Below are 16,563 nucleotides of genomic sequence, written 5' to 3'. Positions count from 1 at the left end.
GAGTCAGAAGCAAGCTCCAGGCTCTGAGTTGTCAGCACAGATCCTGATGCGGGGCTTGAACTCATGATCCATGAGATCATGACCTGAGCTGAAGTCGGAGTCTTAACTGACTGAGCCTCCAGGCACCCCTCGAAGTATGTATTTAAATTCAAAGTTTGTCCCTGACTTAGCCTAAGTGATCAGTAATGCTACTTAAGCCCTGTAAAGAATTTCAGGCCCATAAAAGCTCACTCTCTCCACAGTTGTGAAGGATGATAGAATTGCCCTGTACATGGGGTGCTTGGGTGGCTCAGTCAGTTAAGCATCCAACCTTGGCTCAGATCATGGTCTCACAGTTCATGAGTTCAAGCACCCCATCAGGCTCTGACCTGGAAGTTCAGAGCCTGCTTCACATCCTCTGTCTCCCTTTCACTGCCACTCCTTTACTCATACTTGCTTGCTCTCTTAAAAAAATAAACATTAAAAAAATTGCCCTTTATTATTGTAAGCAAAGATGAAATCTGTATAATCACTAATACATCTTATTGCACTTTGAATATTGTTCCGTCAAGGTAATGGGTTAATACAAAGAGTTAAGAAGCAGTTTGCTTGGAAAACCTTGGTGGCTCAGTAGGTTAAATATCTAACTCTTGATTTTGGCTCAAGCCATGATCTCACAGTTGGTGAGATCGAACCCTATATTGGGCTCTGTACTGACAGCACAGAGCCTGCTTCAGATTTTCTCTCTTCCTCTCTCTCTACCCCTTGCTTGCTCACACACAGTCTCTCTGCCTCAAAATAAAAAAAAAGAACTACTTGCTCTTTTAAGGTAGACTGAGATGGTTAATATAACTTACTCAGCTGTTTTATTGTTGTTTTGAACTGGAGAATTGGAGGCATAGTTGAAGTTAAAATTCTAAGTTGATGTTACTGAAGACTGAGAATCTGCTTAGGATATTTTTTTTCCAGTAGTTTAGGTAAAAGTTGGTAATATCTTAGCCCTTTGTAGTAAGTGTGAAATTCTCTTAAAAAGGTATTTTGAAAGTAAAATTGTCAGGATTTCTTCATGTATTAGATAAGCACGTGAAGGTCCTAGTGCTTTTGTGCATGGTCCAAGGGATTCTGGCTCATGACTGAAAATATTCTTCTCCTAGGTGGAGGTGTCACTGTGACAGTTAGGCAACCTTCGGATGATGACAAGAGGTCATTATTTTGGTTTTGAACATGGTTAGTTAGAGTTGCTCCAGTGACCTGGAGAATCATGAGACCAAAGTCTCCTGGAAAGCTCTGTATAACAAGGGTAGGTAATTACACTTCTCCAATAGTGCTCGGAGTAAATACAGCTGGTGGTTTATTTACTTGGATACAATTAAACTGTCACATATGTAGACAAAAATCTTGGTTTGGCCTTAGAATAAAATACTGTTTTCTTTATTTTGGGGAGAGAGAGAAAGAGAGAAAGAGAGAGAGAGCGTGTGTACATGAGCAAACGAGCAAGCGTGAGCAGGGGAGGGTCAGAGAGAGGGAGACACAGAATCTGAAGCAGGCTCCAGGCTCTGAGCTGTCAGCACAGAGCCTGACACAGGGCTCGAACCCACAAACTGTGAGATCATGACTTGAGCCAAAGTCAGGCACTTAACCGACTGAGCCACCTAGATACCCCTGTTTTTATATCTTCTGTAAATCACTAAGAGTGGGGGTTCCAGGAATAAGTACAACAGAGTGGGGTGTGGGGGAGAATGTCTGAGAAATCCCAGAATTTCTTGGCCAAGTAGAGGGTGATAAGATTGACAATGGACAGAACAATTGTGGGTAGAGATGTTGGCAAAACTAGGATGGTAAATTACTAAAGGCAAGAGAAGAGAGTGTTTCAGCAAGAGGTTGGGGATAATGTCAAGAACTAATACTCTGAATGTTACTGAGTATGAAAACATGAAGTCTAAAGTAGGGTTATAAGATTATGTGATATATGTGCTATATATACTAATAGACAGCATTTCCTTTTTTGCAGATAACGTTTTTAGCCTTTGGGGTATTTATCGCTCTCTCTTGTATTTTTAAAGATAATGCTATGTATATATATTACTTTGGTTTGTTTATTTAATGAATAGGTACTAGAGGCAGAGAATTTAAATGAAATTTAAATCAAGTCAAATAGAAATACAAAGCAAGTCACAATGGTGTTCAGATAATTTTGAGAATGTTCATATTTCCTGGTAGGTGCAGTGTAAAAAGTCAAGAACCCACGAGAAGAAAAAGAACACTGAAATAGTTTTTATGGTGATGAAAAGTAGCTGAAATTTAATAGCATTGACAATAATATTGGAGTAAAGATGAATAAATATCATCTTTCAGTACGGATGAATGAGACCCTTTATAACTACATAGATGAAAATACCATTATGTGTTTACATGAACTTCTCATATATTTACTTGGTTTGAAATTTCAGGAGCCTGTGGTCTGAGAGGGTTAAATCTACTGTGACAGAACTTAGTCCAGTCTAATTCTTGGAGTTTTTTACATGGTTGGAAAGAAAATACTTGTGTCCATCTCAATGGTTCTGTAGTAAGACTCTTGAGTTCCTATTAGTGATTCATCAGTCACCCACTGTGAATATGCCAGTAATTGTCTTTATATGAAAGAATAGAGATTTCACTGATTTTTTAATTCTCTATTTACATTTCAACAGCTGGAAGCTATGTATACATTTAAATCCTAATATTAATCAACTTGGCCTTCTGTCATTGAAACCATAACCCATGAGACCAGTGTAAGATCAGGTTTTCACAAGAGAATATATATAAGCAATAATTACTATTTGGTGAGGAAGTGGAGTCCCAGGACATTGATGCAGAATTCTGCCATTGGCCTTGCATGAGACACTATATCAAGCAGGGGTCATTCATATTGTACATCTGATACATGTCTATATTCCTTATCATATTTTGACTAGACTATGGCAATAGAAGATCAATAGATTATAAAAGGTACCTATAGATGGGAGTAAAGTATCTAGAAGTAGGTATGCTTTTCAGTAATTTTTAGGAATGTGTTACATGTACAACTAAGAACCCTGAGGATATCCTTTTGACAAAGTCCCCTTCGATGTTGAAATACCTCCCTGTCTGTCCCATCCATCAAATTGACTTTTCCAAGAAAACCTGGCTTCATCGCTTACCTACCAATCAAATTTTATCCAAAAGTCACTCTTCCTGTGCTAACTTGGAACAATACTCTCTAATAAAAAAAAAAAAACACTTCTATTGCCACCCCCTAAACTTCCATTGCCATCCCCTTCTTAGTTGCTAACAGTCAGAAGAGAGTTTATGCCATATATTTGGAACAAAAAATGAGAAACTTGAGACAATTTCAGTGGAAACCTTTCATTCTGCAAAAACCGTTAAACTGACCTAAAACAAATGACTCATTGGAAAGGGTGAGGAAGGCGCAATAGAACAAAAAGTCTCCTTACTAGCCACTGGTTTGCCTTGCTTGGATAAACTTTCGGTGAATATTGACCATTCAGCTTTGTGAGAAGTGTGCCCTGGGATATTGATCGTCTTCAGAACTCAGTGCATATTTGACCATCATTTGTAACAAAGTGTCATTTTGGTGGACACGGAGTGGTATAACTTTGATTCAATTAGAGGTGGTAGGGATTATAGCATAAAGATGAAGAATTGAAAAGTAGATCCTGAAAGTATCTCAGATACATAAGTACAGATCAGATTGTTGGCAATTTAAGACATATTTGAAGATGAGAGAGCTCCTGTCACAACTTGAATGGATATTCTTAGCTCCTGTGCTAAGAATGCGGTCAGGATACTGTTGTGATGGAGGCCTAACCATGAAAGGGGCTCCATGTGAAACTCCCCATGGAAACTGAGACCCTAAGACATTGGATTGGAATATTTGGTAAGTAAACCCCAAAATACTCTCCACCCCAAAATACCTTTGAGTTCCTCCAGATGGCAGAGGTGGAGCTTACCTAGACACCGTGGTGTGGCCCCATTTGAAGCATTGTCTAGCAAGGTGGTACTTGTTGTCCTCAGACTCATTCATCTCTCTCCCCATTGCCTCCAGCTCTCAGTATAGCCCACATGGAGAGTTCCAGCCTCATACAAGAAAGGAATTCAGATCTGGTTGGCCGTTACTGACAGGAGCTGGACCGTAAGGAGGAATAAGCCATGGAATCAGGCTCAGGGAGGACAAAGAGAAATAGAAGACTGACTAGATATGTTGATTCACTCTCACTGCTGTAACAGATAACACACACACACACACACACACTCACCTTAAAATGACAAACTTTTCACCTTACTGCTCTGTAGGCCAGAAGTCTAAAACAGCTTAACAACACAGCACTCATTCTGGAGGCTCTGGAGAAGAACGTATTTACTTGCCTGATGTTCAGCTTCTAGAGGCTTCTTGCTTGCCTGGGCCTGCAGTTCCTTCCTGGCATTACACCAAGCCCTCCTAATCTGAATCTGACCCTCCTGTGTCTGTCTTACAGGACCCTCTGATAACGTGGGGCCCACCTGGATAACTTCCCCATCACAAACGTGTAAAATCAATCATGAGTGCTGTGATTCTTTCCAATGTGGGGTAATGGTTCACAAGATTCAGGGATTTGGCAAGGACATCTTGGGAGAGTCATTAGTCTGCTTACCACAGCAGAGAGAACTCACATGACGAAATTGGTCAATGACCTAGAAGTCGGTGCTTTGCGAGGACATGTGGGCCTCATCCCAGGGGTGTCCTGGGATGTGCCAGGAAATCTAGACATAACCGTGCCTATGGTAAACCAAGAAAAGATGCCAGAGTGAGGGGCCCCCACATAATATCATTATTGTAATATCTGTCACCATACATGTGTGAAGAGCAGCCAGAGAGCGCATCACTTGACTGTGCTCTACAGGGGCTGTGAACGTGCGTCACAGCTGTGGAACCCGGAAGTGAGAGAATATCGTGTCCGGAAGGAGACATCCCCTTGTCCCTCGAGGTTGCTCACTGAAAACCCAGCCCTGAGAAATGGCTTAGGCAGAGAGTGGCAGGAGCTTGCCTTCTGGGCCCAGCCAGCAAGGGACGCAGGGTCACTCGGGCCCAGTGGCAGATTGTCTCTCTCAACATGGCGATGGCCCTGCCCACAGATGTAAGATGTAGTATTTTTAACAGACCATGTCAGCCCCGCTGCTGGCACTTGGTATGTGGCCTTTGATCTGACAACCGTTTTCTCTTTTAACAATCATCATGGAGGATTGAGAACAGTTTGCCTCTCTCTCAACAGCAAGAAGAGCAGCACGCATTCAGGGTCTTGCTCTGGGGCCATGTTCCTTCTTCCACTGTCGTTCAGAATAGTGAGAGGGCCCTCAGTAATCTCAACATTCTGAAGAAGAGCATGTTGCTTTATTCTCTTGTTAACATTGTGGTAATTAGACCCATGACCAGGATGTTACAAATATCCTAAATGTTCTATCAACACTTATGTGGAAGAGCACTGGGTGTTGTATGGAAACCAATTTGACAATAAACTATTTAAAAAATAAAAACAAAACAACAACAGAAAAACACAACTCACATGTACCTGGACATGGGCAATACACTCTGGACATTTAGAATACTTCCATGCCAATAAAGTTTACAGTAAAAATGACAGGTGGCGGTCATGCTGGGACCCTCCCCCTCCCCTCCTTCCCTGAGGGAAATGGAAAGTCATTGCCCCCTGCAATTCCTACCACTGAGAATAACCGGTTGGTTGACATCTGTGGACTTGGAAGGCCACATGTATCCCACCTGCAAATATTTCTGTGAGTGAGACTTTTTCCAGCTGTTCCTCTCCTTGCACCCAGTAGCTCCTACTCTTCCTTGTTTTCTAAGCCCCCAATCTATCCTCCATTTCCTAGTAGTTGCAAAGGGTCTGTATTCATTTTTCTTAGCTTAAATTGGTGTGAAGCACCAAGAGGCACCCTTTCATACCTACCTTATCAAATGGGGAATTGGCCTTGCAACACTTACCATGCACAGAAGAGTAATTATTGGAATGACCTTGTTTATTTTGCTAATTGGGTTAGCTATTTTGTTAATTACTTGGCTATGAACTCAAAGACACAGTAGAGTGCTTTTCTGTATTGGGACTGGCTCCACTATCATTTGAGTTTTTAAGTTTTCAATTTTTGGTTTCTTCATTTTTTTACTCCTATCTAAACGTTAGGATACAAATGCTTTTGGTCTTACCACTTAATAAATGATGAATGGCTAAGTGTTTTACTGACCTTAAGAAGTTAAAACTGTTTCAAAAGTATCCTGAAAGATAACAATATGAAATTCTTAAATTGAACTTTAAAACAGGACAGTCCTGGGCACCTGGGTGGCTCAGTTGGTTAAATGTCCGACTCCAGGTTTGGGCTCATGACATCAGGGTTTGTGAATTTGAATCCTGCATCAGGCTTATCTCTGCTGCTGTGGGGCCTGCTTGGGATCCTCTGTCTCTCCCCGCTCTCTGCTCCTCCTCTGTCTCTCTCTCACACAATCAATAAATGAACTTGACAAACAAACCTGGACAGTCCTGACCCACACAGGGAATGAATGAACAAGTAAACACGTAAGCATGACACAGCCTAATTGGGCACATCCTTTGTTATTTTTGAGGCCCTACCACTCGAGAGCTGATATAAAAATCTAAAAATAAGTGCTTTTTTGGACAAAGTGGTTTTCAGTCTTTTGTTTGAAGTTCATAATAAACCTACTTATGTACTTGTGTGTAGAACAATAGATTTCATTACGCTAGTTCACCTGCTTACAGCTTGGTTTGGATTATACGCTAAAAGGATAAATTCATGTGTGATGCTAACAGAGGTATCTTTTTTTTGCTAATGAATATATTTATGCAGTACTTTTATTGGAATTACTGATACCTTCAAGTTTTAATTGAAGCTAGAACAAGAGGTAATGCTCAGCAAGATGGTCTGAGAAGGGTCGTACGTATGATCTGAGAGGTCTGATACTGAGATACACCAAAGATATCTCCAGCACTAGATGAGTCACGGCACACCACTCTGAGATGCTGAAGCCAAGTTCTATCTCTCGTGAATCAGAATAACTTTGGAAAACATCTCGCACTGCACTGCTGCTCACTGGTAAAGCCAGAGCCATGGCAATTGTCCCAGAAGAGAAGAGAATGAAGTACGTTCTGTGTGGAGACATGACAAAACGTGCGGAGAATGTGATGCATCTCTCCAGATAGTAGCAAGAAATCTACTTTGGCCAGAGAGAAATACTCACATTGATGAGTAATGAGAAATGGTTACAAGTTTGAATCCTTTGGTAAAAGATATTTGATGGCTAAATGAGACATCAGGACTTCGTTCAGCAGTGAGTAGAGAGTCACCAAATGCTTTCAGTATCAGAGGAGGATGGTTAGAATCCAGTTCTCATGTACTCACTGAGCCTACTATCACACATTTTAACCCCTCAGGTCTTCCAGAGGGATGGTTTTCATTAAATTCTGTATAGATTTTAGGGGGAAAATGACTTCACTATTAAAAACTTCAAAATAAGAATGTAGAGCTCTTTCTCCAGAATTCAATGATTTAATTCTGCTCTTTCAGTGCAGATATTTGTTTGATATAATTAAATATGCAGCAAAATAGGAAACACCACACTTAATTTATAGACTCTCAGTAGAATATATTATCAGGGAAGCAAAATTCTAATTGTTGAATTTTATTTTCAGTCTTTGTTATCTTGGTTAGTTCAAAATTCCTTATTTCAATATCACTGTCACCAATCCTGTTTCTAGGGGGGCTCCCCAAGGCCATTGTCTGCAACCTAGACTGAACTTGATGTACATTTTTTTCCCTTTCTATGAGCTTAAATTCTTACTGTTACCACAAATAAAATAAGACAGGAGTTAAAGTATCTGTTTTATTGCTCTGGGTAGATTAAAACCATTTTTTTTTAACCTGGTACCTTTGATATAGAGAACCTTATAGACTTGTGGTTCTGTATTGCCTGAGTAGAACACGGAATGATCCAGATAATGAGTGAATATGTCTTCTTGGTAGTTCACAGACCTGATAGTCGTGTGCAGTGAGCCATCTGTGTAAGCGCATCTTCACAGAGTCTCAACCGGAGCCTTACTGACAATGGAGTCAGGTCTTCCAATTTTTAGCGCATGTGGGGATGCTAGAGATGAGGCATAATGAGCACAAATAGATGATGTTTGGTAGAGGAAAACAGCTGAGATTGTTGAAATTTCCCTTTCAAAGGAATTCTCTTTCTCAAAATGACACAATAAAACAGCATGTACTTTGTTTTTGTTTAATGTTTAAGATGAAATTAAAAGATCGTACAATTAGAAAGGATAGTTAATACATGGAGGCTTGGTGAGGCACACAAGGGTCCTGGCTTCGAAGACCAATAAGGGCTCCTCCCAGCCCTGCTAATTCTTAGTTACGGCTCTCCTTCTAACCTTTACTTTTTCCTGTGATCGATAGCAGCTGGAACTACGGGTAGGCTAACTTGTCCTTTACAGTATTTCAAGAACAGAAGGAAAAATCTGGAACAAAGGTTGAGGATTTTTAACATGTTTCACATTTGAAAAGTCAATGATTTTCCTTACTAGGAAAAACACTCAGAGGATTATTGAGAAGTTGGATTTCATAGTAAATATAGCTGTGTATCTGTGTTTTTATTTCTACTAGATTTACTCAAAAACCCATGTATGTCTTGCCACATTTATTATAGATTGGAGTTAATAATTCATATTGAGTTAAGAAATACTGTGTTTTGTATAGAATACATACCTATTCTCTTGAGAACAGTTAAAATATAAGTTGGAACAAGTTCTACCTCTGTTGTCAAATGGCTTCATACCTGACTTTAAATAAAAGTGAAAGCTGTGACAATGACTTCCACATAGGAAGGTAATTCAAATCAACATGCCAAACACTCTATGTAATGACTTTTGTCTCTGCCTTCTATTAATAGTACCCCTTTCATCTTCTAAAGTGTAATGGCCCCCCTGTTTGAGGCTTTCCATAATCTGTCCCCTGTAGTCTCTCAGATCTCAGCTTCTAGTTCTCAGCCTTGGCTTATTCTTCAAAAGCACAGGCGTTCTTGTTACTCCACACACATGGCAGGTAGAGCCCACCTCAGGGCCTTTGCACTGGCAAACTTCTTTGTCCAGAATGCTTCCCCCTGTGTCAGTGTGGCTCCCTCCCTCACTTCTTTCAGGTCTTTACTCAGTGAAGCGTTTGCTGTTCATCATACAGTCATGCTATTCAAGAGAGAAAACTCGTGTCCTGTTTTTAAGAGGAAAAATAAAAATATTAGCTGAGTCTAAAGATTTGCTAACTAGGTAACTGGAGATGGTGCACTGGGAACCCTGAGCTAGTGCAGAGGTGGCAGCCACAGAAAAGGGCTTTTATACTCAGGGTTGAAGAACAGAGAGAAAAGACTGAGGCTGTTAAACTGTAGAGCACAGAAGAGAAGCCTTGCAGAGCTTGGTCCGCATTATTAAGGGGAGGGCGCTGCTTGACCGAGTGGTGTCTTTGCACTCGGAGGAAGGGATCCATTGAGCTAGGGTTGGGGCATCTCTGAGGAGCGGCTGTCAGCCAGCCTGCTGTGACAGAATAAGACTGGTTCTGCAATTGTTGGGAGGAAAACACTGGCTTTAAGCGCTTCCGTTGGAATATTCTGCAGTGAATCGTGGCGGGAAGGACGCTGATAAAAACCGGAAGCAGGATGTGAAGGAGAAGTGGAAAGCCCTTTCTTCCTCCTCCTCCTATCTTAATTTTTTTCCCCTTGGAGGGCCCTGTAAGGAGTCTGCTAGATAAGCAGGGCTGTGGTTTACAAAATTCTAGCCTTAGCATTTCCCAAGTACCACGTGGAAGGCTGAGCTTGAAACTCAAAGGCAAATGTTGAATACTTACCCATCCTCTCTTAAAATTTAAGTCCCTGTCAGTATTTCCAGTTTCCCGTCCTGCTTTATTTTTCTTGTTAGGGCATCTCACTTAAGTACCAAATAGTTTTACTTCCCGTGTTTATTGTCCATCAGCCCTATTAAAATATAAGCTTCACAGCAATAGTGATTTGTGTCCATTTTGTTCAGTGTTTTATCCAACCTGGAAAAATTCCTGCCACAGAGGAGGTCCTCTGTTCTGAATATGAAGCAATCCTATAGTAATGCAGAAGCTTCTATTTCATGTACTTAACATATTTAGACCCAAGATCATATTTATGTGGTCCTCTATGATCACCCTTATAAAGAAATCAGTATATAAATACATCAATCAGGTTGCCCTAGGTCACAGCAAATGGAGTCAGAGTTTGAATCAAGGCTGCTTTCTCTTCTGAAGCCTGTGGTCTTACCTACTGTGGTAAATTGAAGGTGCAAACAAAAATACTTACTGTACTCTTCCAATTATCCATACTTCACAAAGTCTAACTATAATATCCCAAAGCATTGCCATACGTCAACTACGCACAGGCTTAATGATGAAGAAGAAACAATGTTACTCAATGTATCTTTACAATTCTAGCCTTAAAATGAAGAGTAAATATAGTTGGCAATAGCGTGCCCTTTGAAAGATGCCACTGACTTTAATTTCTCAGGGTTTAAATAAGCTTGCCAGAGTCAAAATTTCTTTGGAACAAAACCCTTACTTAGTTCAGTAAAAAACAAGAATTCAGCTCACAACACTGGTGCCTTCATTAACATGATGTCGAAGTGTTTGCATTATGAGGCCTGTCTGCTCAGTATGGTGCACAGAAAACTTCTTCCGACACAAACCTCTATTTCTCTTGTGATTAATAATTTATTAAGCATTAATAAATACAAAAAAGAGTGCCTAGAAGGAATACAATAACATTCATCTCCATAGTCACAGAGGGAGATAATCTTTCTTGATATACAGCATATACACCCTATTGTAATATTTATCTTAGTTTTCTCCTCAAATTTTAAAACTCTTTGTACTAAGAGTTTATTTAAAAAGACAGTACATCTTATTAACCAAATGAAGAAAATAATCTCGTTTCAAATGACCTGAAATGCTCTTTAAAATCTGTTAAAATATTTCTTCCTCCATGGGATGAGGATTGGTCTGTCCCCATGGCCTTGTCTATACTCACATAAAATCAAGCAGGGCCACAAGTCACTGTGGAGGAGGGGAGACTTCCAGCTGGCCACACTGTGGCTTCTCCCGTGTGTCTTGGGACACGCAACTGTATGTCCTTCCACCGTTATTTACATTTCCACCTCTTTGTGGCATTTTCTCAGGCTGTACAAGTTTGTGTAATTGTATCAGGTTTACAAATCACAGACTTGCCAATTATTCTGGCCGTTTTTGTAATTAGAGCCCTGGTCTATGGAGAAAAGAGCATGTGGCTCAGCATGCCTGTTTTACGTTGAAACTCTGTGAGCTAAGTATTCTGATGATTAAGGGTAATAAGGCACAGGTCTACGGAGCTGAGCTCGTGGGCCGACACCACCCAGATGGTTGGTGGGTTTGCGAAGAGGAGATGGCTGACTCCATAGCCTTGGTCTTAACCTCTGTTTTAACTCCCAAGGCAGAGGGCATAGAGCTAGAGTGGCAGAGTGGAATCGAAGGTGTCTCCATTAAAGTTCCATGTTGTTGGGGCACCAGGGTGGCTCAGTTGGTTGAGCGTCTGGCTCTTGATTTTGTTTCAGGTCATGATCTCACAGTCATGCCCAGCACTGAGTGAGGAGCCTGCTTAAGATTCTCTCCCTCTCCCCCTGCCCCTCTCCTGCCTCCACGTTTGCTCACTCTCTCAAAATAAACTCCACGTTGGCGACATTTATGTGCTTTCTATAGTACTTAATATCCCTAACGCGAACACTTCCTTTGTAGATTGGAATTATTCTCCATCATAGATCAAGGATCAGCAAATCATAGGGCTGAGGAAGTGGATGGAATCATGTTCATGGCCACCTCTGTGCTTCTTCTGAAGGACGGCCACTAGAGTCCAGCTTGTGCTCACTTGTCTTGCACTCCTGCTGGCACTTCGATAATGTTGGGTGAGCCTCACCACTCATGTTTCAGAAGTTGCCACCCCAATACATTCATGCACTGTGGCATTAATGACAGGACCCCTAATGACCGATGTAACCTGGAGCAGTACCCTGGTGTGAGTGTGACACCCAGGAGAAGATCCGTGTTCCACAGCAGAACCTTTTCTTTACTTTGCACCTTCCTTTTTTCTTTTTTAATATTTCTTGTCAAGTTAGCTAACATACAGTGTACACAGTGTGCTCTTGGTTTTGAGGGTAGATTCCTGTGATTCATCACTTATGTACCAACACCCAGTGCTCATCCCAAGAAGTGCCCTCCTCAATGCCCATCACCCATTTTCCTCTCTCCTCCGCCCTTCACCCCAATCACTTTGCACATTCTAAGCAACGGAATCTTGGGGGCCTGGGTGGCGCAGTCGGTTAAGCATCCAGCTTCAGCTCAAGTCATGATCTCACGGTTCATGGGTTCCAGCCTCGAGTCAGGTTCTGTGCTGACAGCTCAGAGCCTGGAGTCCACTTCGGATTCTTTGTCTCCCTCTCTCTCTGACCCTCCCCTGCTTACACTGTCTTGTTGTCTCTCTCTCTCTCTCAAAAATTTAAAAAAAAAACATTAAAAAATAGGCAACAAAATATAGGCTTAAGTAATTAGCATGTAGTAATGGATCTGCTGAAAGGGCCGAGGTGGGAGGGAGAAGGAGGAGGAAAAACATGTTTTATTTTTATTTTTTTTAACTTTTATTTATTTTTGACAGACAGTGTGATTAGGGGAGGGGCAGAGAGAGAGGGAGACACAGAATTCGAAGCAGGCTCCAGGCTCCGAGCTGTCAGCACAGAGCCCCACGTGGGGCTCAAACCTCCAAACTGTGAGACCATGACCTGAGCCAAAGTTGGACGCTTAACCTACTGAGCCCCCCAGGCGCTCCCAGAAAAGCATGTTTTAAGGACAAAATCGTTTACTTTATAGTACTGAACACACTGAAATGAGTACTTTTAAAACTTTAGTTTATGGTTGCTATAGGCTTAAGTGCTATCAGTCATATGCTTACTGCATATACTTCTAGTTCCTTCTTACCAGGAAGTTGGGGCTGATGCCCCTCAATGAGCAGAGTCTCTGTTTTAGTGTAAGTCAGAGGACTTCTACTTTTAGAGTCATACCAGGTCTGTCAATCTTGTATTTGTTCCGTGACTGCCTATGCTGAGATGGAATGATTTTTCACTTGAGTTCAATCATTATTGAGTTGCCCATCATTGAATCTGGAACCGCTCAAAACTCACTTTACATTCGACTGTGCTTGTCTGAGATGCTGAAAACAAGCTGGAGGCTTGTTTTATTTCTTAGATAGTGGAATGACGGGCTTGCGTCTTTACCTTCAGCGTGCTCAGTTTTTGTGTCCTCTGTGTGTGTGTGTATGTGTATGCACATGCATGTACACATGTGTCTCACCCACTTGAAAACTCTCACTGGACCTCAAATCATAGTTTTTGTTCTTTTCCCTTTGTTAGGATGTTCATAAGTATCAAATCTGCACTGTAACGAAACTCTTTACTGTCCAAAGTCATGACTCATTTCACAAATTCCATTGAATCCTTTGAAATAAGTACCCTGGAGACAACATAAATAGTCTAATTTATTTTTCTTATTTTTTTTTTAATTTTAGGAGGGCTTCCAAGTAGTTTTTAAAATTTCTAAATAGTGCATTTAAAATAATTTCTTTCTCAAGATAAAGTACATTTAATAAATTTTATTCAGCTTGGGATATTACAAGAAAAAGACATTTAAAGGGTGCCTGGATGGCTCAGTCGGTTAAGTGTCTGACTTTGGGTCAGGTCATGATCTCACAGTTCGTGAGTTTGAGCCCAGGCTTTGGGTCTGTGTAGACAGCTCAGATCCTGGAGTCTGCTTTGGATTCTTTGTCTTCCTCCCTCTCTACTCTTCCCCTGCTCACTCACTGTCTCTCTGTCTCTCTCAAAAATAAACATTGAAAAAAAAATTTAAAAAAAGACATTTAATAATAATATTTGTGGGGGGAGGCACCTGGGTGGCTCAGGTAGTTAAGTGTCTGACTCTTAGTTTTGGCTCAGGTCATGATCTCCAGGTTTCATGAGTTTAAGCTCCTCAGGGTGTCTGCCCTGGCAGCATGGACCCTGCTTAGGCTTCTCTGTGTTCCTCTCTCTCTGCCCCTGCCCCACTCTTGCTGTCTCTCTCGTTCTCTCTCAAAATTAATAAAACTTATATATATATATATGTATATTCAGTTTCATTCAGTTTGTTATTGGCATGTATATATGTATGTATGTGCATATATATGTATGTGTATATATATTGTAATTGTAAATGCTTTGAACTCATTTTTTGTAGATGGAAGATTTTATGTTCAAGAACAAAACTGCAGTCAGTTGTGAAGACCATCTCTGGGAAAGTGTTGGTTCTCAGCATCTAGTCTCTCTTCTGAACAAGTAGTGGGTAAGAAAGATAATATTTATGATTTATTTCATGTCCAATATACTTTCTCTTAAAAAAATAATTTGTGGGGGACTTCTGTGCAGCCATTATAATGGCTGACTTTTAATCACGATGAATTTCCTTTGAAGTATTGTAAATCTTGCTGTGTTGGTGTTGAGAGAATAGTAGGTAAGTGTTAGTCATGGCTTCTGGTCTTTGTGTATGGACGCCTTGCTTGGCTATCAAGTCTATGAGTGAATCTTGTTCATGGACAGTTCTGTGGCCTTGAAACTGGGAAGATTTAGACTCTTCTCAAAATGTTGGGTACATTTCCATTACCAGTGTGGATTTTTAAATAATACTGCGAAATATTATTGAGAATATGTACTTAACTTTTCATAGGAAGGAGAATCTTGGTTCTCAAGGAAGTTCAGTGCCAGATATGTTTGCAGATCAGATTAGCATTGTTTTGGGGGTGCCTGGGTGGCTCAGTCAGTTAAACACCCGACTCTTGATTTTGGCTTAGGTCATGATCTCACTGTTCGTAAGATTGAGCTGAAAGTTGGGCTTAGTGCTTTGAGCTGGTTTGAGATTCTCTTTCTCCCTCCCTCTCTCTGTCCCACTCCCCATGCTCACACTCTGTCTCTCTTAGAAAAGAAAAAAAAAACACTTTAAGAAGATTAGCATTTTTATGGCAGCGTAGTAAACAATTTCTTAAAAGTTTTATATTTAAGTAATTTCTATTCCCCATGTGGGACTTGGACACACTACCCAGAGTTCACGAATCGCACACACCTTTGTCTGAGCCAGCTGGGCACCCCATGTAGTAAACATCTAAGAGGAGAAACTGAAGAGTTTGTATTTCTATCATTTGTTAAAATTTCTAACTTAATGTACTTTATTGAGCCTCAGATACAATCCATTACAAAAACAAACTTGGCAATCTCCTTGGTATGTTCATCTCACAGAAGGCTGGATTTATAAACCTATTGTGTATGTTATAGGGCAGATTTCTGGTCCGTGTTAAATAAAAATCCGAAGCCAAAGGGTGTATTTATCCATTATTGATGCCTCCTAGAGCAGAACATTTTGTGATCATTTGAGAAATTTAATGATTTTGAACTTTTAATACTTCAGTGAATTTCAATCAATTCTTTAAAATCCTGCTTCGTATATTTTACATTTACTGAGGCCAACATTGCACCTCTACTACGGGTAAGGCAGGAGGAGCAAAATATTGGGAGGAAAAACCCACATCCAATTAGATTTAAAATATTTCCTCATGAATTTGGTATTTGGGGGGAGATAAAATGTCATACTTTCAAACGCGATATATCTTGTTTATTTCCATAACAGTTGGAATAATTTATGCATGCAAATACATATTTGGACAACTCAATGGGAGGAAAAAATAAACGTCTGTCAAGACTGTTAATATTATGTAACCTGTGTAAACATTTCAGCAAGTCTTTCAACCGTTTTGGGAATAATTGTGCCCATGTAAGTTTATGATCAAGGGTTTCAGTAAAAATGTGTGTCATGATGAAATGCAGCCCATTCTTCAGTAGATTATTGGTTCTTTTATGTTGCCCGGGCTAATTCTCCACCTTCTTTCTGATGCTATTTGGATAGACGGTTTCTTCAGTGGACCGGGAAGTATAAATTGGAAATATATGGAGCAAATTGTTCAAGGTGTCTTGTTCCGAAGAAGGAATAATTCCTCTGTTAATATTTTATAGCTTCATGCTAATGAAGAGATTCTTTAGCAAGAGAGCAAGTTAGGCCACAAAGTAGAAGTAACTTTGTAACTAGGAGAAGACATGAACACTGAAATCTTTGTTGGAATGTTGTGGGCTTTCTCAGTGTTTTCAGCCTCTGCTAATAAGGCATCCCGCTTAGTTATCAATCTACTTGGCCATCACTAGCTCAAGGCTTGATTTTAAAACCTGAAAATCTTCCTTAGTTGAAGGAAAGCTGCAATGAGGCAGAGGTACATTAAAGGGAACAGTACAAATGAGCTCTGTTAGCAATGATCAAAAGCAAAATGTGAAGAAATTTTAGCAGGAAGAGGAGGGCTATCCTTTTCTAACTGGGGCTAATGATTTT

At 40.5% G+C, this 16,563-nt stretch overlaps 1 long non-coding RNA gene across 1 annotated transcript in view; it reads left to right on the top strand.

Annotated features, from left to right (window-relative positions):
• The window catches only part of LOC115278325, a 98,029-nt gene extending 83,569 nt beyond the window's left edge, over positions 1-14,460 (top strand). The window contains exon 3 of the long non-coding RNA XR_003902808.1: positions 14,374-14,460. This is a non-coding gene — a long non-coding RNA (uncharacterized LOC115278325). The remainder of the gene's footprint in view (positions 1-14,373) is intronic.
• Positions 14,461-16,563: the final 2,103 nt, after the last annotated feature.

This window comes from Suricata suricatta, chromosome 14 (genome assembly GCF_006229205.1).
Source record: "Suricata suricatta isolate VVHF042 chromosome 14, meerkat_22Aug2017_6uvM2_HiC, whole genome shotgun sequence".
Lineage (NCBI taxonomy): Eukaryota > Metazoa > Chordata > Mammalia > Carnivora > Herpestidae > Suricata > Suricata suricatta.
Note: the sequence above shows the minus strand (reverse complement) of the source record. Positions and strands in the feature narration are given on the sequence as shown.